This window comes from Anser cygnoides, chromosome 2 (genome assembly GCF_040182565.1).
Source record: "Anser cygnoides isolate HZ-2024a breed goose chromosome 2, Taihu_goose_T2T_genome, whole genome shotgun sequence".
Classification (NCBI taxonomy): Eukaryota; Metazoa; Chordata; class Aves; order Anseriformes; family Anatidae; genus Anser; species Anser cygnoides.
The window spans coordinates 84,041,467-84,066,057 of NC_089874.1; the positions used below are offsets into that span (position 1 = coordinate 84,041,467).

Below are 24,591 nucleotides of genomic sequence, written 5' to 3' on the forward strand. Positions count from 1 at the left end.
TTCTTGCAGTGAATGTTGCCCAAAGAAACACCGTCCCCAACTGCTTTCATGGCAGAATGGGTTCTGTAAGAGCTGTCTTCTCCCTCTGGTGAGAAGGCAGGAGAACACCTTTTTCACATCAGTCGTGCAAGAATATGCCAAAAGCTCTGTGGTTTTTCAAGCTATTTGTGAGTGTTGGCAAGGCTGGTAATTGTTGACTAACAGATGAGATTCTCCAGCTGTGAGACTTCTCCACAGCAGTTTACTTCAAAACCTGAATGTTTTTCCTTCAACAGAACAATCCATGGCAGTGGAGAGGAAGAATAGCTTGAATAAATTGTCCTAGAAGACAAGACATATGAGGAGCAGTTACGGAAACTGGAGTTGATTAGTCTGGAGAAGAGGAGGCTCAGTGAAGACCTCGTCACTGTCTACAACTACCTGAAAAGAGATTGTAGTGAGGTGGGTGTCTACTTCTTTTCTCAGGTGACAAGTAATAGGACATGAGGAAAAGTCCTCAAGTTGTGCCAGGGGAGGTATAGATTGGATACTAGGAAGAACTTCTTCACAGAGAGGCATTGAAACAGGCTGCCCAGGGAAGTGGTGGAGTCCCCATCCAGGAGGTATTTAAGAGATGTGTGGATTTAATGCTTAGGGACGTGGTTTAGTGGTGGAGTTGGTAGTGTTAGGTGATGGTTGGACTTGATGATCTTAAGGGTCTTTTCCAGCCTAAATGATTCAATGGTTCTGTTCCAAATCAGTCTCTAAGTAGCACGCCACATCCTTTATAAAATGATTTCAAGTTATTCCCCATTTTCTGTGTGAAGGAGAAGAGAACATCCAGTCAGCTCTTACTGAGTAGAAGGTAATAAAATACAGTGGATAAATGCCTTCAAAAGAACAACGAATTGCTTGCGAGGCTGCCTTTCTCTGGAAGAATCAATAGCCTAACAACCAAGAGTGTCTGAAAGCTGTATCTGGGTACTTTCAAGACATGATAGAGAGAACATTTCAGCATAAAGTGGTGGACTACATCCTGGAACAAACTCAAGGCACACTGATCAATTCTTGGTTCCTTCAAATCTAGATCAGAAGCCCTTCTAAAAAACATGGGTTAGTTAAATGCAAACTTTTGGTTCAATAATGGTATGAAATATAATGATTTATGAGATACCGGAGGTCAAAATAGTTTGGAAGATTTTATAACCATAACGGCTGTGCATCTGTGAATGAAATCTGTTAAGTTGTGGGCAGATGAAAACTAAACAGAATAAAAGGAAAATCAAATCCAGGTTGAGAGGGAAAGAATTAAATTCTGTTATCCACATTCCTGCTTGAAATCTGTGAAGCTTCTTTGTTGCTTGTCTAGATCCAAGCCTATATGAGTAAAAAATCTTTCCTTCTAGTGTCTTCTACCATCCACTAAGTTCCCAATTATTGTCCAGACATCTTGAAACCAGAGGTTTAGCATTAGATAAATAGCATCTATCATACAGTGGAGTGAATGTTTGTGAAGACAGACATTCTAGTTTCATATCAGTTCAAATAATGATCAGCAGCAAGATCATCTCTTCCAGCCCCTTACTGAAAACGAGGCTGGTAACAGAGCTCCAACCAAAGATCCTAAGCTCATTCTGGTTATCCAAATGATGGCCCCTTTCCTCCAGAGCATGGCTGGGGGCCAGTGAGAGGCAATGGAATCTCTCCACCACTGCTGAATGCCCCTTCCCTTCCCTTGTGCTGAGGGGAGCTGCAGGGGTGTTTGTGCTTGCAAGCTGTGCTTCTAGATACTGCAGAATCACTGCAGCATCTATTGCACAGGGAGGTTCCTGGGGTGGCAGGACTTGCAGATATAATAGACTGTGATACAGCCAACTCTCACCTCAAATCACAAAGTCATTTGCATATAAAACTTCACCGTGGTACAATGTGTAGACAACTGCAAAGGCCTGCCAAATTCAGTTTATCAGGAAGGAAAGTTTTAAGCAGTGTGCAGGAAAGCACCACTGCCCCACATCAGAGAAACATAAACAGAGAATAAGCCTCAAGCTTTCTTGGTATGGGAAGCCTGGAGATATGAAACATCACTCAGTGACAACTACGAGTTGTTCACATGTAAGTGGGTTATTATAAGGCTGAAATAAGACTCCTGAGGCATCAAAATAACACCAAAAGCAATCTTGGAAAAGGTGGGAGTGGTGCTGTTGACTCTCATCACTTTGACATAGCCCAGTTCTTCAGCAAAACTTAAGAACAAAAATACATCTTCAAGGAAGAGAATATATTAAAAAACTGCTGAGCCTTTGGAAGGAAGCAAATGCCTCAGGAGAGGTTTTACAAAGGGAACTCATTTGACAGGTAAAAATGGACTCTCTTACTTGACCCAAACACCATATCACTGTTTGGAATCTTGTTACAGAACATGCTTTTCACAACCAACACTTTTTGCTGCATACTTTGCAGTTAGAGGTGTCCCACTCACTGTCTGGATACCTGCCTGAATTGTCTTGTCGTGTGGACTTTATTGGGCTCTCACATGACTGTCCCTGCAGGCAGTTTTGCCTGTGGGTTTAACCCACGACACTTGAAAGTTGCTTTGAATCTGTCCTTGAGCTGGAGGGGAGAGAACTCCATGTTCTAAAAGTGAAGAAGTTCTCCACCTGCTTATATTAAAATATACAAGGTGTAGCAACTCAGAAGCAATTAATTTCAATAATAACATTAGCTAGTTATTTCAGACCTGCATCTGGCTGTCTGGATATGTGCCAGATTGTGCAGCCATTCTTCATGAGGGGTGATCTGTTGCAGACAACTAGTTTTGTTGGTGCTTGGGTGACTTACATGGGCTGAAGTGTTGGTCTGTGCCATCCCCTAAATTATTTGCCTTTGAAGTTCAGACATACCTTTGCTCAGTTGTGATGATTGTACTTGTCTTTTCCTCGTATGTGCTTGCCACATTCTCTCCTTTCACACCTGACCAAGACAGAGTGCTCTCATTGTAGGGTAAGGTTAATGCACCTGACCAGCTCCAGATGTTGACCTCCAAAAGCAGGGCACCCACAATGGCAAATGAAAAAGGAAAGAGAGATTTTAGCTGTATAGCTGAGAGGTGTTTGAATGAGCAAGCCAGCTTAGCAGTCAGATTCATTTAATTAGGGTTATTTATTTCTCTTGTCCAATCACTTTCACACCTGTAAGCAAGCGGGCTCTTTGCCTTCAAGTAGCTGTGGTGGGAAATCTGACTCTCTTGTTCTCAATAGGGAAAGGAAGGGGTTGTTTATCACTTCAACTCATCTACAGAGTCTGGCCCACTAACATTGTTGCTTATGAATCCGAGCGTGAGAATATATTTCACAGTTCATATGAGAGTTCGCTACTTGGACTGTTGGGTTCTTGTGGCTGTTGGTGATGCAATCGTGTTGGGAAGGTGCAGCTCCAGGCAGAGCAGCTTTTCTTTGAACTCCTGTTATAGCTATTAAAAATAGGTCAGGGTAGAGAAAAGTAGGTCTAGTTTTCAGGAGTATATTAAGCTAATCCATCTTGTACTGTAGGCTGATACACAATCATGACAACAGTGATAGAGCCTTTCTCATGAACACTAACAGATAGTTTCAATCAAAAGCAGTACAAGAACTGGGAATGGTTAAGAATCTGACATTTCCCATAGCTAATTCCTTCCATAGCTAATTCCCTTTTTTCCTTCCCCAGACCCTCAAAGAAAACAGTCTGCCTGCCAGCTTCTGGCTTTGTTTAATGGATTACTTTGCACAATGATAAATTAAAAATGAAGTCCCGCAATAACAAATCAAGATGAGCTGGTAGGCAGAGATTTCAGAGATATAAAGGAGAATTATAAACTAAGCCAATGGGTGAAATTGATGAATACTGGATGGAAAAGAAATCAACTGCTTGGAGCTACTGTCTGAACAGCATTAGGGCTATTGATTAACCCAAATGATGTATGGATAACTTCTATGAGCTTCACACACAAGGAGGAAGTAGTTCTTTATGTTGAGTTATACTTTTACCCTGTGCCAAATCAGTGTTGTACAAATGAGCTCAGCTCAGTTGATTTCATGTGTATTTGTGTACCTCAAGGTTTTCTGTATGTTTTACATTGCCTCAATCTCTATGGAAGGACAAACCAAATGTTTCAAGTGTCTAAGAAATGTAAGAAACTTGAAATCCATTAAGTACTCGATCTAGATAGCTTCATTTTGAGGCTAGAAAAATTTATTTAAGTTCTTTTTTCATTTCACATGAGAAAATGTGTGCTGCCACCCTACTTAAGGGTGGTAGAAGAGATTTGTGGCGGCTTCCGTCTTGTTTCCCCATGGTAATCAGATAAAAAATATACCAGGATTTTTTTTGCTGCCTTAACTGTTCTCAAAACCTCATCTTTGTGGCCTTCTGCATGCTTTTTGTCCAATGGGATCTAGGATGCTAGCACAGAGGGAAGAAAGAAGCCAGGCAAATACGTGCATGATGCAGAGGTTCATACTCTGATCCAGAGGAGACCACGTACATTGGGATGTCTTTAGCTGCGATATTTCCAGGCTTTGTGGCAACTAGGGTAGTGCTGCCCATAGTCATGGGAGATAATGAGTCCAGGAGGCATAATGAAAAGCCAGGCAACCTTCCCTTCTTCCAGCAAAGTAGGAAAAAAACCTGTCCCCTGCAGTCATGATGAAAAGCAAAGAGGGTTTTCCAGGGAATGGAATTGACCCTGTGTTCTCTGTTTATCCTGAGACTGATAAGAAGCTACCTGGGTGTGCTTGGTGGTGTTACCTCAGAGTGACATGAGTTCTGATGGCAGCTCCATTTGGGGCCACATCAATATATCATTGATGCAGTCATAAATCACTTGCAGAGCTGGTGCCACACTTGGATGCTCTCAGGTAACTTATGAACCATCCCTCTGCTTTACTATGTGCTTTGACCTGATAATCAAAAATATGTATTTACTTTAGAAATTTTTAGATTATCACATTATTTTCCTTTCCAAATTTACAGCAACTGATGTCAAAACAAAGAAGGAAACAAAACAAAAAAAAAAGCCCTGACCCAACATCCCCTCCCCCTGTACAACTGCAGAATTTGTGTGTTTTCTGTAAGGATGCATTTTGCTGGAAGCATTATCTGAAGGTACTTTCCAGAAATGCCAGCAAGTGTTTGACGCATTGCTTTAATTTGTTGTGGCCTTTATGGTTGCTATGATATTCCTGAAGATTCCAAAGGATGACCCTGACCTGTGTTTGAGCACGGCTAGTTCAGACATCTTTTTGGTGGTGCTGACAAAATTAAATTTGCTGGCCCAAGGTAAAAGAGCTAATGCCTGTCTGCTCCTGCCACCAAGCTGGGGAAGTGCCCTGAAGAAAACCTGGGCTGGCTGCCTCTCCTTCTTTTGCATGATGAGAAAGCTGGGGGAAAGTAACAGCTGTCTCAGGAAAGCTGTTCTTTCACCTGTCACCCCTGGACAATAGCAGTTTGTACCTTTCAGTCCCCCACTCTCCCTTGCCCACAGCAGAAGCATGGCTTTTCTGGGCTCTGGCATAGGCAACAGCAAGCAGTCTGCTGCCTTAAGTAACTCCCTTTATTACCTGGTCTGAAAAACACAAGGTAATCCTTGCCATGCCACTGAGGTCTTGAAAAGGCTTGGATAAGTTGCCTTGCTTAGCATGACTGTTTCCTCCCCCAGAAGCTTTGGTATCCCCATGTCTTCTCACTCACCTCACAGCGGGAGCAAAGAGGAGTCTTGTGTAATGACCGTGCTGCAGAAGGAGCTTAACACAGGGATTTATTTATTTTTTTAATCTCCTGGTTTCCCCAGAACATCATTGTCCCTCAGATATCTGGGGGAGAGGGGAAGAAAGTTGAGTCAAGCTTCCTGCCAGTAATTGTCTTATTTTACATAGGCTAAGCAGAGGAAAACTTGAGGGAGGAGAAGGCAGTGCAGAGAATGATCTCACTGAGGCAAAGACAAAATACAGAAGCCAGAGCCGTGCTTGGAGCCAGCTGGCCCCTTAGCCTGCCTGCTACAGGGCTCTCTCCAGCTGAAAATCAGCCTGCTTTACTTCTCCCCTTCTATTTGAGACAAAGAAAGTGGCTGAATGCTGGATGGCACAACAAGAGCCTCATTTCCACTTTGTGGGTTAAAGGGTCCTCCTGACTGAGTGAGTCCAGGAATAGCAAAAGTATAACTTGTTGATCTCACGTTGGCTGCAGAGGCTTGGCTCTCTGGGAGGCTGTCGTCCAGGGACTTTTCAGCAAACAATAAAATCATGAAACAGAGCTAGACTTAATGGTTCTTAATCGAGCAAATCTCCCATGGAGTGAGTGGGTTGTTTACTGCATTGCAGCCCAAAGAATTTGACCCAATATTTGTTTTTGGACTCCTATTTTCTCTGTTTGAAGGAAAACAAGCACCAATCATAGAATGAATTTTGAGATGAATTCTGCTCCTTAGTGCTGCTATTTATTTTTTATTTATTTTTGAATGTTTTCTGTGGATTGGAAAGGAACATGGGAATTGTCCTGATATAAGGAGTTCTTACCCAGCATAGCATTGGCCTACTAAACTCCCATTTTACCTTCATCTCTGCACCATCCCATGTACAGATAGGGAACCACGGTGGTTCCAGGTGCAGCTGGAACGTGGTGTGCTGAGCTCCATCAGAACCTGGCTGCCATGGACAGTCAGTCTTGGGACTCCTAGAGAGCATGACTTCCTAATCTGGGGGTGGGATTGGATCTTTGCAGTTAGTACAATTTTTTGCACATTAGAAACAACTGGCAAAGAGTACAGAATGGGGTGGGGAAAGAGGAACTAAAATTTACACAATCCGGATAAATTTTGTGTAGCAAAACCTCTTTGTACTGGAAGTATGGATGGATACTGATCTCCTTAATGTGCCTGAAGCAATTCATTTTTGTCCTCAGGACCACGAGAATCAAAGTTCTCCATTACCCCAAGCAATCTATACAACAGGAAGCAGATAATCGGTCGCTTCTGTCTCCACTGAAGAGGGCTTCCATTAAATTGCTTGTAGGTCTTTGGAAAGGTCATTCAAAGCTTAAGCAACCCCCTGTTGTTTGACAACATCAGAGCTCAAACACCATGGTCCTGGAGAACTCTGCTCTTTGAAAAAGGGGGATGTTTAATTACCTTTTGAAAGCTGGCAGCAGGACAGGATGCGAGGATGTTTTCTTTCTTTTGTGTCAGTTGAACAAGTTACTATTTTGGTACATGAGAGCAAGTAACCCACCACACTAGAAGAGACTGTCCCTTCCTCTGACCTGCTGTTGGGAGAAAAGCAAAGGCAGGAGGATATTAGTGAAGGTGAGCCTGCTGCAGGAAGGAAGCCTTGACACAAGAATGTTTGTGGAAAGGGAGACAGAGGCTCCCGATGCCTTTCTTAATGCTCTATCGGCATGTCGATTTTGTTAGCCTTTAAATATATACATATTTATTGGCTTTGCTTCACAGGAAGACATTGGTGCAGTTGCAGGAAATCTACTGCTGTCACTTTAATGAAATTTGCTTTCATCATGAAAGGAACTGGCAAAGTGTGTGCAGGATTTTTAATTTTTAAGATTGTAATGCATCTGCTCCCTCCCAGGGGCAGTCTTTCACAGTGCTTTGTTTATGTTCTTCAGCTATATCTTTTCTCTCTCTCTCTTAATTTTTTTCTTTTTTCTTTTTTCTTTTTTTTTTTTTTCCAAGGGTTTGGATTTGTGGCATCTAAACAAGCTGGACAGAAACTGTGCCTCAGGGAGAAACATCCTCTCAAGTAGTTGAAAATAAACTTGCTTGGCATGCCTTGTGTGTTACACGCATTCAGCTGTGCACGTGGTGGGAACGGGGCATTAGACATGGTACGTACCACTGTGAAGAGAATGTAAACGTATGTGTCACATATGCTTGTGGTAAACATAAAAGAGATGTATATGAGGAAAACATCATTTGGTTTGGGTCCCTCCAGCCAAGACAGGCCAAGAGGCAGAGTGTCCCTCATCCTAATTTCATGCACAGTAGGTACGGCAGGGTGAGTGCCCTTGATGTGCTTGTCCTTCATCCCATCGGCATTCACAGGGAGGTTTTGTTGACTTGGTGGATGGGACTGGTTCAGGAACTCCTGGTGGCTGAATATGGAATCTAAAGCAGATTTGTCTCACCTAGGCCACACTGCCTGATTGTCAGGCACACCAGCTCAGTGAACAGGGAGAGTATGGACCTGCCAAGGGTTTAGTGGTTCAGGTGTAGCACTGTGTGGTCATAGCGGTCTTGGAAAATCAAAGTCTGGCTAGGAACAAAAGTTGATGTCACGTGTAATACGAGTTTATCTGCAGTGTAATATATATGACATTGGAGTGCAATGATCAGGTCTAGGCTTCATGAAGCCATGAATTTATCTATTTGTCATGGGCAACTTACATGACCATATTCTTCCTAACTCCTTTCTTTATCTGGTAGACTACAATGTTCACTGGACTCTGCTAACCTTTTGGAGATCTATTCACACAGGTAGCCAAGAGTTCCTGAGCCATAAGTAGCTTTTGTCTTTGATACTAATGGCTAGCTTTGTTGCAGCCAGACAATGCAAGTGAGGTAAGAATTTAGGTAATATTGAGAAAGATCCAGCCATGCACCAGCTTTTCATCGTTCTTCACAATACTGCGCACATGCAATGGCCAGTCTTGGAGGCCCCAGGCAGGATGGGTCTTGGCAACCTGGATGTGGCCACACCAGAGCTTGCTCATCTGGACTGTAAGGGCAGCCTGGAAACCGCTGCCCAAACAGCTGCTCATTAGGCTTAGAGGTGCTGTGAGTATTCATACTAAAAACTGTTTTGCTGATGGTTGTTTTGGCTGGTATGAAGCAAGGTCCAGAAACATAGTCTGAAGCATGCAGAGGTTGGGCTTTGTATATCTCAGAACTGGAAATGTGGCATTTGCTATGTCTGGATGATTAGTTTTAATGCCGCATATTACGCAGAGAGATGTTGGCTAAGACAGGTAAGCAGTGCTAATTACACAGTAAAGGAATGCTGCAATGCTAATAGGCGGAAACAGGCATGTGATACGTCTCAGATTTGTTGTTACTGGTTAGTGCTAGCACAGGTTTATTTTTTCTGGTACAGTGCAACTTTGGCTTTGTGCACCTGTGATGATTCAGATTTCTTACCATGCTTTGCAAATATCATTCAGAACAAAAAGAAAAATCTCAGCAGCTAACTGTATATTTTCAATCCCAGGTGCTACTCATCCAATCAAGAGGTGATATAATTATGTAGGAGTTGTCCTGTAGAATTTAAAACATTCTGTGTAACACCTATTCTGTGTGTTACAGACTAATCATCTATAAATCCTCACCCATTTTTCTCATCAGCTTAACAGGAAGGTTTGCATCTTGATTGCCCTGTGAACAAGGATATACCCTCCCACCCCATTCTAGCTGGAAATACTTGCACTTTAATTTGTTTCTGACAAAGGGAGCATATAAGTGAAGTATTTTTGCTTTGCCATGCACACTAACAATTTTGTGATGAGCCTGTTTGACAACTAATTGGCTTCTGACCAAAAGTGAAAACAATGGACACCTATTTTCAGCTGGGAAAGCCACACTCAGTATGTTCCCTGGCTGAGATAAAGCACCAAAGCAGCATGACACAAACTGCTTAAAGCTCCCTCCATGGCTTTTCTTTTTTAACTGGCTTGTTATCAACTTACCTATTTTTCTCCCATGTCTTCTCTGTTCTAAGGCATAGACCATTGACCAAGAGTATGTTTTCGTAGAGTCCCGATTTTTTCTGTTTTCACTAGCAGAGTGATGGTGTACATGTTGCTTCTTGAGAACAGGCTTGGAGACATGCATGTTACCGAAGGAGATGCATGATCCTAGGCTTAGTGGGAAGTCCTGATGTGATGAAAAAATGTTGCAAGCTAGACTGAAAATGAAATCCTAGAAAATGTTTGACTTGTCTCTGTTGTTTTATTTAATAGGTGAAAACCAGTGCAAATAAATTGGATCTCTAGAAAGATTAATAACACCTGAAATGCTAACTGCTTTGATTGACAGGGGAGTGGTAACTTGTCTTTTCGTGTGCCAGTGGGTAAAAGTGAACAGTCATTCAACCTTTGCACACTTGCATAGATGTATTCAAAATATACTCAGCAGTGACTAAAACTGGAAAGGATTTTTGGGAAGATGTATTTGCGGATTAAAATGCATGTATGTATGTATTCTAAGTCTGAATATATAATGTATATTTTAACCATCCCTTGTAAGTGCAGCAGTTCCTACCAAATTCAGTCCAGGCAGGCTATGTAAGTACAGAACCAAAACCCAATATTAAAGCAGCTTCTGCTCCAAGCATCTTTTGTGTGATCTGTAAGTTCTTGAATTTAAGTTTCCTTCCTCAGTGGAACAGTCTTGTTATGTCATTTTTTTCCCCTTTTGCCTTCTCCCCTCACTTTGCCTTTCCCAACCATAACAACACATGAGGGAGGTGGAGTTAGATCTTCAAGCATGCAAGGTGCCAGGAGTATATATAGCTATGAGTCTTTTTTCTCAGTGTTACACTAGCATCTTTCTGAGGAAGGAGGTATTTTAGCAGAGAACAAGTTTTATAAAGCCAGGTGGCCGTCTCCCCCTGCACACAGCACCCTAGCAGGTCAGAAGTGCATGTAGTGTCCCTGCTATCCAGCTCTTTAGGATTGTTTATCTTATGTTCCTGATGTTTTGTTTAGTTGGTGGTGATGCATAAGATACAACTGGTTTTGACTTCCAGGTAGACAAAGTCCGTGGAGCAACCAGAAGGAATCTCAACCACTTGTTACTGGCAGAGTGCTAAATAAACAGTAGCAACACCTACCTGCGTGGGTGGCAATTAATCACATCAATCAACAAGATCAGCTAGCAAAGCTTTTTTTTTCTTTTTTTTTTTTTTTCCTTTCCTTTTGTTCCCTGTCTCCTCCTACCTGCTAATTTCCTGGGTGTTGCTGCTGCTGGTGGTAGAGCTGGTGCTCAGCCATGCAGTAGGTCAAATGCCATTACGTGGCTGGGTTACGTAAACCTCGTGGCAACTCTTCTCCAATAGCCAATTTGGAAGAGGAGTCTTGGCCTATCTTCTTGAGCATGGATTTCTTCTTGTTTCAGGTTTCCTAAAGAAATGAGCCAAAACTACTGCCTGTGTGCTTGTGGACTTGTGTGTGCCTGTCCATCTGAACAAACCTCTGAACTTTTGAACTCATTGTTTTCTTTTAGCTAAAATTGATGGAGGAGTAGAATTTTCAAAGGTAATCAGCTCCTACATGTTTTCTAAAATGCGCAGAGCAGAAAACTTGTTTGTCATAGGAAAAGATACCATCACAAACTCTTCTTTTATTAGGCACTTGCAATCAACATGGAAGAGAGATTTTATGAGTGGCAGGACTGTGGGAAAAATGTACTTTAAGGCTGGTGTTGTGATAAGCACCAGTGCTAAATGGTTGTCAGACACAGGTCTGTAGCTTTTTATTTCCAAACCTCTGTTCCTTATTTAGCCTTTATTTTATATAGAGAGGTGATTAATTTGCAAAAATTTTTATTGAAGCAAAAAATAATAATTAGGAAGACACCATCCTTTCTCTTAAAATCAGAAAAAATATATTTCTGATCCTTCAGTTTTGTTTTGTTTTAATTTTTTATTCTTCACTAGATGCTAAGCAAGTACTTGTTGATGAGAAATGGCAGAGATTGAAGGAACTGGTACCTGTAAAAAAAGTACAGACTCCAAGCCAATAGGTAGACTAACAGTGGTAGCTGATGGAGAAGAAAAGGTGACCTACTGGAGACACTGGGTATTTCTTTAAAGATCTGACTCCTGCCAGACACCAATTTATCCTGAAGTTGAAAGAACTTCAGTGAATAACACATTTATTTCGTGGTTGATTGTTATTTTAAAGTGTCTGAAACTTTTATGAGGAGTCAATAAAGAATTAAAAAAATAAATCACAAGCCACAGACAGTGTCCAGTTTTCCTTCCCACCAACACTATTTCAGATTCTTTTGGTTTTAACCTCATAACTGGGTCATAAGATAATTTTTGTCACCATATCCATACTGTCACTTTTTTTCTGGGGCTGAATTCACCAGTTACTAGAAGCAAGATCCTGGTTGTGTACATGCATATCTTGTTCATAGGCACTTCCTCTAGCCTTGATTCCACTTTCATGTTGTACACCTAATGGAAGAGCAATCTAACAGGACTTGGGAAAAGAAATAAAATAGTGTATAAATGTCTGTCTGAAGTTGTGCTTGCTTACACCAAAGAACAATATCAAGTGTACCAAGCCAGACTAAGGGTTTTTCTTGCCTTGAATCCTCTCCCCGAAGGGGTTAAATGTGGATACCTAAGGAAGAGCGTATGGGTAGGGCAAGCAAGCAGTGATGTTCTTCCAGCCTCCTGTGATTTGCGGTTGTGAGACTTCCTGAACCAGAGATGAAGTTTTTGTATAATTATACAATGCTATGAAAAAGTTCCAACTGTAAAGCAATATCTTACATTAACATACTATAACATTAATTAATTATCCCTGCAATTCTCCCATACTTGCCAGGAGAGAGCTGCCTAAGCTGTTTTATCTCCCTGGTGGTGGTAATTGATTACCACATAATAGGCTAAGAAATACCAAAACAAGAAGAAAATATGCAGGAAATGTGCAGGTGGGAAATTTTAGCCATCATCTGTAGCTGGGCAGATAATAGTTTATTTCCATGCAGACTAGAAGCTGTGAGTAGTCTTAACTTGTCTGCAATATTCATACATCTTTTGCATAAACTTAGAACAGTTTTGCAGCTGACCTGATTTGTGGGTACTTGGAGAATGCAAAATTGTGGTATTATGTGGTCTTTGTGTGAAGCTGGAGGAAGTGCAGAGCTTCACTTGGTGGCTTATGTTCACGAGATCCTCAGACTTATGCTGGAAGGATCAAGGTGCATGTTCTCATCCAGCATGCAGCCAAGGGAGAGTTTAATACTAACATTGCCTGCCATGCAGCTATAATAGACAGTTCATCTTGAGGGGCTGCAGAAATTATTTCTGAATAGCTTACAGGTTATTTTTGAAACTCAATCCATTTAATTTCTTTAATGGCATAGGCAGCAATTGACATTGTGGAACATTGTGGACTTTGCAATACAGTACGCACTAGCTTTTAGTATATTAAATAGCTCATTTGAACTCTGTCTTAAGAATGGAATCCATTTGCATCTTTCATTTGGTGCTCATTACATAAGAAACAAGCATAAACCATGACCTTAGTTCTTGGTCCTAGTGGAAAGCATACTGAATAAATCTCTCTCTTCATTGCGGTCCTTGGCAATAACAGATTTAATTTAGTGAATTTAATGTTGAAGTTTATTCCTGTGTGTGTCATAACAAAGCCTGTACATTCTTCTAAGTCTTAAACCTCCACTAGAAAGAAAGAATATCCTAGATTAAAATACCTGATCCAAAGTATAGGAACCTCTCTGTCTGTTGTGTAGGTTATACACTAGTTCCAGTTAATGCTACAGGGAGAAATAACATGTTCGGATGAATTGTGGTGAAGTAATAGAGACTTCAGCTAGGAAATTCCATGTTTTCATCTCCTCAGTGCTTTGTTAAATGCCAGTTGCTTTTCCAGTGTTTGTTAAAATTTCAGGAATTTGTTGCTCCAGAGCAAATCTGTAGACAAACCACTAGTCCCACTTGAATGGAAATGGCTTAAGGAATCAGCATGAAATTTAAGACTCAATTTGCTATTTGGAGTTCAAGTTAAAAACAGTAACAGAACCAATCAAAAAAAAAAAAAAAACAACAAAAAAACACTCACACCCAAAACAAAAATAATACCTTCTAGTTTAAGAATAACTTCAATCACAACAAGAATCTATAGAAACCTTCCTATATGAGTGTTTCCCCTGTGGTTGCTGTATCTAGAAAATATTTGATTTTTTTTTCACTTTTGTGCACCATCTGAGCTGCACTGAGAAATCTGAACAGCTCAGGACTTTCCTTGGAGCATTCCTAGCTGAGCACTGTATGAGCAGCAACATGACTGAGGAGCTGAATCCAGGCTGAATCCAAGCTGCTGTTGCAGCATCACTGGAATTCAGTAGCACCAAGGCTTCACTTTAGGCCTATTAAAAAAATACCGGGAAAACTTTGTTCTCCACTTCCGTCTTTGCCTCACACCCCTTAACTTTTCTCCTGTTTTTCTTCTTTTCTGTTTTTTCTTGTTTGTTCTTTCTTTTAAAACTCTTCAGAAATATTGAAATATATTTAAAGTTCTTGGAAATCATTTCTTCAGCACCATCAATGAATAAATTGATCAAATCTCTTTGGTTTTAGGCTCAAAATGAGAAGAATCTCTGTATGCCAGAAAGGTTTTCTTTGGCCCCTCTTCAGAGATGGTTGGCAAAGGTGAAAACAAAATGAATCATCTACTGTGTAAGTACTTGCTCAGCAACTGATTTAAAGGAATTTTACATCAGTGTTAGATAAACCTCTTACAGTCTAGGAATTTGTTGTTAGTAAAATTTATATAAAAAAAATAACGTACATGACAATGCTTTAGCAAATTTTATCCAGTAGCTCTGCACTCTCCCCTTTTCTTGGAAATGGAAAGCAACCAGAAGTCATCAGTTGTGAAGTTGTTCATGTTTCACTTTCCAGCCTCCTTTCTATTAGGCCCTTGACTTGTAGTTGCCTTCAAATGTCTTTGGGCTATCTTCTCTCCTCACTCTCCACTTACTTGTTTTTTTTAAGGTCATTTGCGGAGTAAAGGATATAGGGTCTCCCATCTGCCACACAACATGTCAGGCTGCCATACAGCTTAACTAGCTTTTCTTATACAAGGTTTTTCTCACCAAGATTAAATGAAATTTCTTCCAGTAAAAGGATGACTCACTTCGGTGATTGATAGGAATATGAACAGGAGATTTGAAAGCATCAGAACAGAAATCTCTCTACTACATCAGGCATGTTCTGCTTTTTACAAAATTAGCTCATCCAGGTCTAGCAGAGATCAACATTGTTGGCAACTCAAAAGATAGAGTATGAAAAAAGAAATTATTTGTGGTGTTATTCACAGCTACCTGTGCAAAAGTATCTAATGCCATTTTTCACTTAAAAGAAAAACAACACTGAAATTCGTAATCTGACTTCAGTGAAGAAATTTTAATGTGTTCTAGTGTTAAAATATAGGATCGAAAAATAACAGCTACGTAAGTGGAAAATGGCTACCATTTACTTTGCATCTTCTAAGTACCACCTGTTAGTTCTTTAATTTATTTTTCTTTAATTCCTAACAATTCAACACATCTCCGTGTCCAATTTTTGTTCACTGATCTAGCAGCAGTATTTTTAATAGGAATATGTGTATTACTTATGTTAACAATGGAAGGTTAAGGGGTGTTGCTTAGTTTAAGTAATAGTTGCATTGTGATTTGCTTTTGTTATCCTCCCTCCTCCTTCTTACCTTGTGCTTCAGCAAAAGTAGTACTTCTTCAGAAAATCTCCACTTCTTGCCAACATGTTGGGCTGAACTGCAATGCAGATCTATAGTAACTTTAGCAGAAATTATGTTAAGAGGTGCAACTCCACCAATCACACAGCCCAACAGTAAGCATGTTTTCTGTCTGTCAATCTTTCTTTTCTACTGATTTCTGGGGAATCCAGAATTTCATGCAGAGACCAAAGGGATCATGCCTTTGCTGAATAAAGAGAGAAGAGGTTCAAAGACAAAGGTCCCCAGGACAATCTGTTGATCCTTTATAAATGTGAATATAAGCATCCTCTTGGTGTCCCCCCCCCCCCCCCTTTTTTTTTTGTGTTCCCCTCTAGGTCCTTATGTTTTCTAGAAGAGAGATGTAGAACTATGTTCTCAAGTAGTAACATTCCCAGACATGTAGATCTTGAACCCCTTTTCCTGTTCACCATTTATTCCTTTTCTGCTTAAAACACCTGCGCTCCCCTCTCCGATGCATATTTATATTTAGGAGGTTACTTTTCATTGTGCCTTATATATAGCTATTTGTCTCTGAATGGATGCTAACAAATATATGTAATAAAACACACATTTTTGTTGTTATTTTCTTTTGCTAATTTTTATTATGTGAGCCTTAGATGGACATAATTTTCTTTGAAGATCTATTCAAGGTGTCCTTCTCAAGATCTTTTGGACCTTAATTTTGAAAATATTCTGGTGATGGAAGTTAGAGTTTGCAATGTTTGCAGATGAGGGATAGCCAAGGGATTTCTGGTGCTTTATGCTTAAGGATGAATTGCGAGGATTAATTAAACAGCAAAATTTCTGATTAAAAAGGGACTCTGATTAAGCAAAGATTTACTAAGGGTGCAATTCTGAGCCTCAGATAAATTTTATTCTCTGAAACTGTTTTGATATAATTGATATAATGTAACAGGGGAGGCTCCTAATGACACAAACCTAGATAAATATATCACTAAAACAAAAACATCAAAATTTCAGGTTAGTATAAAATGCCACCCAAACATGCTTTCCAAAGACATTCTAGTTCTCTTTTGGAAACCTTACAGGCATTTGTTTCCCCTTGGGACTTCTAGAATTTCCCTGTTTAGACTGAAGGCTCTCTGAAGCCGAGGCTGTTTTGATAAACTGTGTGTACAGCACCTTACACAATGGACCTCTGATCACAGCCTGCATCTCCGCAATATGGCAATGCAAATAAATATATGAACAACTGTCCTTGAATGGTAAGGAAAATAAAAACTGGATCCTCTGGAGAGCTGACACATACATGGTAACCAGTACTCTAACATAATAATGTTGTATTTATTGAAATTCAGGATTTAGTAGATGTGATTCCATCTTTCTTGGAATAGAAGAAATACCCTCCCATGTAGTCCCATATCCATGTGCTCAATTTCTTGCTTGTTTGCCTTTTATCCTGTTTTGCCTGACACTAGGGGAGACTGTTTTACTAACGTTTGTAGCCATCACTTTGATCTGTAACAGGAAAGCTCAAGATTGGCTTCTCTGCCCATAGGGAAACAGATGAGATCAGAATATGCCAGTTTTAAAAACCTCATTAGATTGGCTCTAGAAGAAATAGTTCTTGCTCTCCAGTTAATTGCAAATTACATCTTTATTTTTAACAAAAACACTATGTTTTCTACACATGATTATTCATTTGTGAAGGCTGGAGGCTGATTTCCATTTATTCCTGACTCTCATGAGGTTACTTGTTCCTTGTAAATAAAAGAAAGATGATCATTTCCAAAGTTCCTCATTTTTTTCTGTCTTTTTTTTTTCTCCTTTTTTTTTTTTCTTGCTTGTTTACTAATGTTCCTTTTTCCTAGAATGTGTTAGCAAAATTGTCATTGTTGACAAGTACCTCCATAAATCTATGTAGTTACAGAGCAGGGTAATACAATATCAGATTGGGTGTGGATAACAAAGGGTTCCCTTCAATTAAACAAGCACTTTGTAATTGCTCTGGTGATCATGACTAAGCTGATTTCAGACCAACTGCCCTTTGTGCTACCAGAGGAGGAAGGGGAATTTTTTCAAGGATCTTCTGGAGAAGCAATAAAATGAACACCAGAGGGACAGATAAAAACTACGCTTCTACTTCTGTTAGTGCCTCCTGCTGTGCTGTGGAGCTGTGGATTGTGGTGACCATGGAGAGAAGCCCTGGTGAATGTGCTCAGCACTTTGTCTTGAGCCCTTGGAGCAAAGCATGCACCACCTGCTCTGGGAATTTGTAATCACACAGAAAGGGCTCAAGTGTGTCTCTGGTAATTACTGAATCTGCTGGTGGGTGAAGAAGGTCCAGATAAAAGCCTAGATGCACAAAAAGGCAAGGCTTTTTGGTGATATCTGCAAGTGGTTCCTGATAATATAGTGCATCTTAAGAAAAAGAAAGCTGTACAGCCTGCTATAAAGGACTAACTTTTGCATATTAATGTGCAGTGGCTTAGCTGTATCCCCTACCCAGCCAGCCGTGCTTGGTTAGACCTGCAGAGTTTTTCCCTGTTTCTGCTTGTTGACACTAGAAATGGAGGGAAAAGTCTGCCCGTGTTCCTCCCACATCATGCAGTGACTATTCAAGGGAGCATGGAGTTTTGCAAGGTAGGTGTGAATGGCTAGACAGGGCTCTTCCTCGTTGCCAGTTTTCTTCCAGATATTACTTTCTTGCTGTTCCATGTGAAATGGGAAGTTTTCAGGAGAACAGAAAATTCTAGGGGCTATAAGGGCTCAGCAGGTGCTGGAAAGAGTTTTACAGGGAAACTCCTTTAAAGTTGAAAACAGATTTTCTTTGACCTTTTCTATGCCCTGTTTGTGCTTGTTTGCCACCAGTGTTCGTGTTGGTGCAATTTGGGGCTGGGGGGTATAGGAGTGGTCATAGAAAAATAATTAAGTTGGAGTATTTGTGGCAAGGCTTTTCATTAGCATCAGAGAAGTGGCTGGTTATAAGAGGACCTTAAGGCATCGTGAAAGCAAAACAAAACAGTTAAGTTGTGTCCAGTCAGAACAACTCCAGTTGTGAATTTAGCTTGTTACAATCCTTACAAAGCATTCAGTCATTATTAACAAGATGATGTAATAGATAATTTTAAGTGAATAAATTTGAGAACTCTGGAGTGAGTGGTTGCCAACAATAGTAACTTTTCTTCCCTATACTCCTTTTATCACGTTATCTTATTGTGCATTGGCTAGCTACTGAAACAGTCTGATTATGTTAGAGGAGAAATTGTTTATCCAATCACAGGGGAAAAGAAGGAAGTTATCCCTAAGCCTTCTTGTGTTCTGCTGAGTATATTATGAAAATGGTTGAGGTGCTGTAAAATGGTACCTTTCAGTCTTTTTTCTCCCAAAACATTTGTCAAGCATTTAAGTTTATATTGTGTTGGGAAATATACTGCAGAATGTACCTACGTGATTTACTCTGAATAAGAAAAGTGTCATTTTTCAATGGAAGAAAGCTGTACACTTGCTGGCAAACTTTGTCTTGAACAAGCACTGGGAAACGGCAACGATTCAATAGTATTTCCCCAAAATTCTCTTCATAAGTGGTAAATTCATATATTTCTACAGTTGTTTCCAGGCCGATATAGTTTCTTTCAAGAACAAAGTTGTTTTTGAAGGTATTTTTTACAGAATCTATTTCAAAACTCTATATGTTCTACTTCTAGAATCCAGAAAACAAATAACTAGCTGTTGAGGAGTATGTCTGGCAGGTACCAGCGAGTTAGAAGGTAATGTGACATTCACATGAACTTCCTGTAGATAATTCAGCTTTATAGCAAATCCTATAATTCTCTGCTGTTATCCACCTCAAATATTGCGATTATTGCAAATATGACTTGGATATTTCATGAGGCATTAATCATCTTTATCAGATATTTGGCTTCAGAATTTATTTTGTAATGTTGTTTACTTTGTTACTCAGAGATGAATTATTACAGAACACTGATGTTGGCCCTGGGAAAAGGCTAAAAGTAGGGAAAAGGTTTTATCCTTTACATTAAGAAGCAATTGAAAAATGCTTATGTGGCTAGGTGAGCACCTTCAGAGGCAGCTATGCCTGTTCATTGCTATCAGGCAGTGAATAACGGTTCCATGGTCTTCTGCTTAGTTGGGGTTTCCATCCAATTCTGCTTTTCTAGGCCTACCAAGGGAAACACATCTGCAAGACATGACTTCAATGGGAAAAGCAAGCCCAGCAGGTGACCTTTCTTAAAAAGAAACACAACAACAAAGTCAACAAATCATTATTTGTGTTTATTTATTTATGTATTTATTTTCATTTTTTTGCATCTCGTGGTGTGTGTATATGTTCCTATGAAAGGTGTTGAATCAAAAACCAGGGAATCCAAGTCCTGCACTTCACTGGAGGCATACACATTACAAATCTCAGTAGAAGATGTCTCCTCCCTGGTTGCACCCGTAAGGCTGCTTGATTGAATTTAATGATGTTGTCCATGGCTGGCAAATAGTTGCCAAAAACATCTGATAGGCTCTTCTGGAACTCTGCTTTGTAAGGCTGGCTTTCTGTAACTAATGTTGGGTTAGGCTACTATATAGCTTCTGTATAAGATGGTATCACAAAGACTAATTTACCAAGGTAAAAACAACTTAATTCTCTGCTCTTGAAATGAACAATTTATTCAGCATGGGAGAGCTGTTCAGATTTCTCCCCAGATATCCTGATTTAAACCTGCAGTTCAGCATGCTACTTGTTGAGTAATATCTCTGGCCACATGGGGGTGGGGTGACCTCTGAGTTTTGCTGTGATGGGGTAGATGGGCATATTACAGCCTGGTTATGTTTAACAGTGTTTTTAATGTCGTGGTCATGGCTGAGATGTCCTGCGGTGAACTGAACTCTGGGAAAGAGTTGTTTTTCCTCCACAGCTGTGTAGTCCTTGGACAATGTATGGAAGCCATAAGCTAGACAGTGAAGTAGAATTAAACCTTCTTTACTGACATTTCTTCAGACTGTGCTACCCCTGCCCCAAGGCTGCTATGAATGGACCTCTGAAAAAAATAATTCCCCAACAGTTCCCATACAAGCTGAAAATAAAAGGAGCTGTTGCTCCAGTCCTGTGGAGATAAGTTACTCTCCTATATGACTGGCTAGCATGCCAAAGTGTGTTAAAGTTGACTTGTGGTTATGACTGTTGTTAAACTGTGAATACAATTCTTTTTTTTTTTTTAAATCAATTTTATCTGATCTTATTGATATTTCAGAGCTTAGGAGCAGGCACAGAGAAGTGAGAAGCATGTGATCTACAGTACTGAGTATTTTATCACCTTAAAGTAAAGGTAATGGTTTTCTGTAGATCTTTTTGGCTTCAGATTCAGATGTCTTCCCATTAAAGAGCTCTCTATTTCTCAGTTCCCTTCGCTTCTTGGCTCCTTTTTAAAATAAAGGCAATGGCACGCATAAGCAGCTCATCACTGAAGGATCCTATTGACTGCTGTAACAACTCTGTATTATTAAGAAAATGAGACCAGCCTTGATAATTAGCCTTGGGAAATACACAGGAAGCAGAAAGAGAAAGGCAAAGGCTGGTCGCTGCTGGTCTTTCTTGCATGGCGTGAGCTGGTTCTGCAAATCTGAATCCATCTTATATGTAAAATGCATCCATATGCAAGTGAATCTTGCATTATTCACTTGATAGTGGAGCTCAGATCTTAGTGGGTTCAAATTTTAGCTAATTCTTATAGAAATCATCTTATTCAGGGTTTGTAGAAGTGAAGAGATGAGGAGAAGGTTCTTTTTAAAGAGTGTTGTTTTATATTAAAGCACAAAACTTCTGCAGTACCAGGAAAGATCCTTCTGAATGATGAGATGGAGTCTGGGGTCGAAGGAAATCTCCTGTCTATTATCTTTGGTACTGCCATTTTTTTTGCTTTAGTGTAGGAGTGTGTCTTTCAGAATAATTTAGTTGAAATGAGAACTATTGAAAAATCATTATGATTTTAGAATGTTGGCTGCATTAATCTCTGTTTTAGAGGACTGGGAGACTAAGCCAGCAATCTGGGAATAATTTACTGTAGGAAACAGCATAGTTCTTTTGACTATACATGCTTAGTGTCCTGCATTCAGGTATGATGAAGTAATTTCTAATGCCCACAAATAGAGGTACTTGTCTAAAGAAGGACAAACCTTTGCAAGAAACCTTCATATCAAAGAGACTCAGATCATGTAGAAATGAGTTCAAAGGAGCAGATATGGAAATAGAGTGTGGAGTCTGTCTACAAGACGGAAATAACGAAGATTCCCTATAAATTTATCTGTATAATAAAATACTTAGGACTATGGTGAAAAGTGTTAGAGAGGATGATATTGGTGTCGTTTTCTTGTTTATAAGAGGAGAGCAGAAGACTGAAAGAGAGCAGAGGGAGAACAAGTGGGTGTGGTGGTGAGCAGAGAGAACAAGTGGGTGTGGTGGTATATATCATCATTAGATAAACGGTCCTTTTCATTCTTTTTCTTGCTGTTCCTCCATTTCCAAATCACGTTGCATTTTCATGAAACATTGTCTTGCTTTTTCAGGCTTCTTCTTACCACCTCTCTCTTTAGCTTATCAAATGTTTGCAAGAGTTCCCCAGGCAATATTGCTGAAATGTCAGCCCTCCTAAGAAACTCCTGTCGGTGATTATCACAAGCCAACTATGAAAATTCAAACCTTGCAAGGTGGATAACCATTCCAGGGAAAACCTTGAAAAAATCCAAACTTAAACTGGCAATTCCTGTCCCTAACAGTGTACAGACTTAGGCACGATGTTGCTATAAGCTAGATCTACAACTGTCCATTTCCTAGTCAGCTCCTTGTAAAATAACCCATCTACATGAAAACATTAATTTCTGCATCTGGGCTCTCTTCTGGAGGTGTTAAGAGAGGATTTAGTAGGAGTGGTTTGCAAATCAGATTTTGAAGACTTATTAAGCAGGAAATATTGAGCAAAGCTTGCTGAATTGGACCAACCCAGAATTCACAGACTACTGCATATAGAAAGGCTAGAAGGGAACTTTGGTTTTCTCGTCTAACCTCCAGCACAAAATAAAGTGTCACCTAAGGTTTCCTGATTCGTGGTTGAACATAGCCTTTTAAACTAAAGCAATGCTTAGCTACAGAGTCATGTATAAAATCTGAATTTGATCTTCCATCCTATTCTCTAACTCATCGAGCCGTAGGCACCAGAAGTCTTAAAAGGGTACAAGGTATCTTGGCATCTGTGTGCTCACACAGTTGTATTGCAGCCACTGGAACATGATTGCATCTAACCCAACCCATTCAGCTCTCCTGAAGGACATGAGCAGCAGACCCCCCAAAAGGGCTTTGTACCTGTAGATTTTATTAGAAAAGAGTTGCCTAAAGAGAATTAAGATTCATGTGTACTTTTATCCCAGGGTTCAGCACTTTGTGTCACTTAATGGTATAATCATTTGCTAAATTTTTATTGCTATTTTTAATCATTGAAATAAGGCATTGCCCATAAGTAAAATTTTCCAATAAAATTATTTTTTCTTTTTGAAATCTTCCAGTTGGAAGGTTGAAATTGGATGCATCAAAAGGAATGAACATAGGTTGTTATAATAAAAATGAATGACAATTCAGGCCAGTTTTGGTGGTTTTTTTTGTTTGTTTGTTTTTTAATATTTTAGCTGGAAACTTCGCTTTCCAGCTGGCTGTGTTCAACAGCTATGTGTTGTAGGAATCAAGTATTGTGACAAATTAAATTCTGTGAATATGTTACCCATTTCTGACTGAAAGAAAATACCAGGTATTTTATAGGGCTGAAAGTGTGAAGTTTCCTTATAATAGCAGTATATACAGGAGAGAACCAAAAAAAAAAAAAAGGGCAAAATAAAAGAAATTTCTTCCCCGTTTAAATAGAAAATTCCCCATGTAATCTCAGAAGACGGTAGAGCATAGGTAAATTTGCCAGATTCTTATGTCATCTTGGAAAAGTTCGTGTTCCCATTCTCTGGTTTCTGAATTAGAAATCTTTCAGATACACTGTTCCACATGCACAGAAACATCTTATTTTAATGTGTTTATTACAAACTGTGATTTGTTTTTCCTGCTTCTTGCCTTATTGGATTCATTGCTCTTTAGTAATCTGATCTCCCTGCACAGAAATGTTTGATGATTGATTCTGTATTGGGACACTTAAATAGTTATGGAGATATGAGACTTGCCAGAAAAAGGCAGGTATTGCCAAAAGGTGTTTCTCCTCTTTGAGTCAGGATCAAACTAATAATTCAACAAATCAATTTATTATTCTCTCCTTGGAAGTAAAAGAAGTCTATGTTTAAATCTGGGTAGATACAGTGGAGTGCCCTTCAGGTGTGAATGACTTAGCTCTCAGAGTTTCAAAGGACTCTAGACATCTTGCATGACAAAATGCTGACAGAGGCATTATCACACCAGAATTGGGGCTAACAAGATGATTATGCATGAAAGACCTGTGAAAGTTATTGCTTCTCTCCTCCTTTCCTCCAGACTCCTTCATACAGCAACTGAAGATCACCTGCACAACTCTGTGACTGTTTTTTTGTTTGTTTGTTTTGATTTGTTTTATTTTTATGCTGGGTGGAAAAGTAAAAGGAGGAAGAAACTCTTTTGCCTGCTGAGGGCAAATGAGTTGTTATTCTTCGTTTCTGCCTGTTGCTGATTTTTGGTTTCAAAATCCCTCTTGCAAAATTGTGGTGTCTGGCTCCTGCTTTTAAGCTCATGCTGAGCCTAAGTGTCCCTTCAAATATATTCTACCTAGTGAAAGCTAACTATCAAAGAGCAAAGCCATAGTAGAACTGGATGGTTTGCATTTGTTTTGAAGTTTTTTCATCTTGAGGTCTTGAGTGGCCATTGCTAGCCAGAGGTTTTCTTTGTTTTGTTTTATGTTTCTAATCCTATATTAAGGTACACCTTGGTATGTTACTTAAGTTGTCTTATCCTGATTGCAGGTTAATTATGTCTGGGGGTTATGGAATCTGTTGCCCAACAGTACTTCAAACTGTTGACATTTAAAAGCAGATTGAATAAATTAAAATGCTTGCTACAGCTATTAACTGAATTCTGTCCTTAATTAT

At 39.7% G+C, this 24,591-nt stretch overlaps 1 long non-coding RNA gene across 2 annotated transcripts in view; it reads left to right on the plus strand.

The window, feature by feature from the left end:
• The window catches only part of LOC106043839 (uncharacterized), a 101,956-nt gene that overhangs the window by 25,852 nt on the left and 51,513 nt on the right, over nucleotides 1-24,591 (plus strand). For both annotated transcript variants that reach the window (XR_010829509.1, XR_007168089.2), the window contains exons 3-5: nucleotides 276-441; nucleotides 7,703-7,854; nucleotides 14,355-14,453. This is a non-coding gene — a long non-coding RNA (uncharacterized lncRNA). The remainder of the gene's footprint in view (nucleotides 1-275; nucleotides 442-7,702; nucleotides 7,855-14,354; nucleotides 14,454-24,591) is intronic.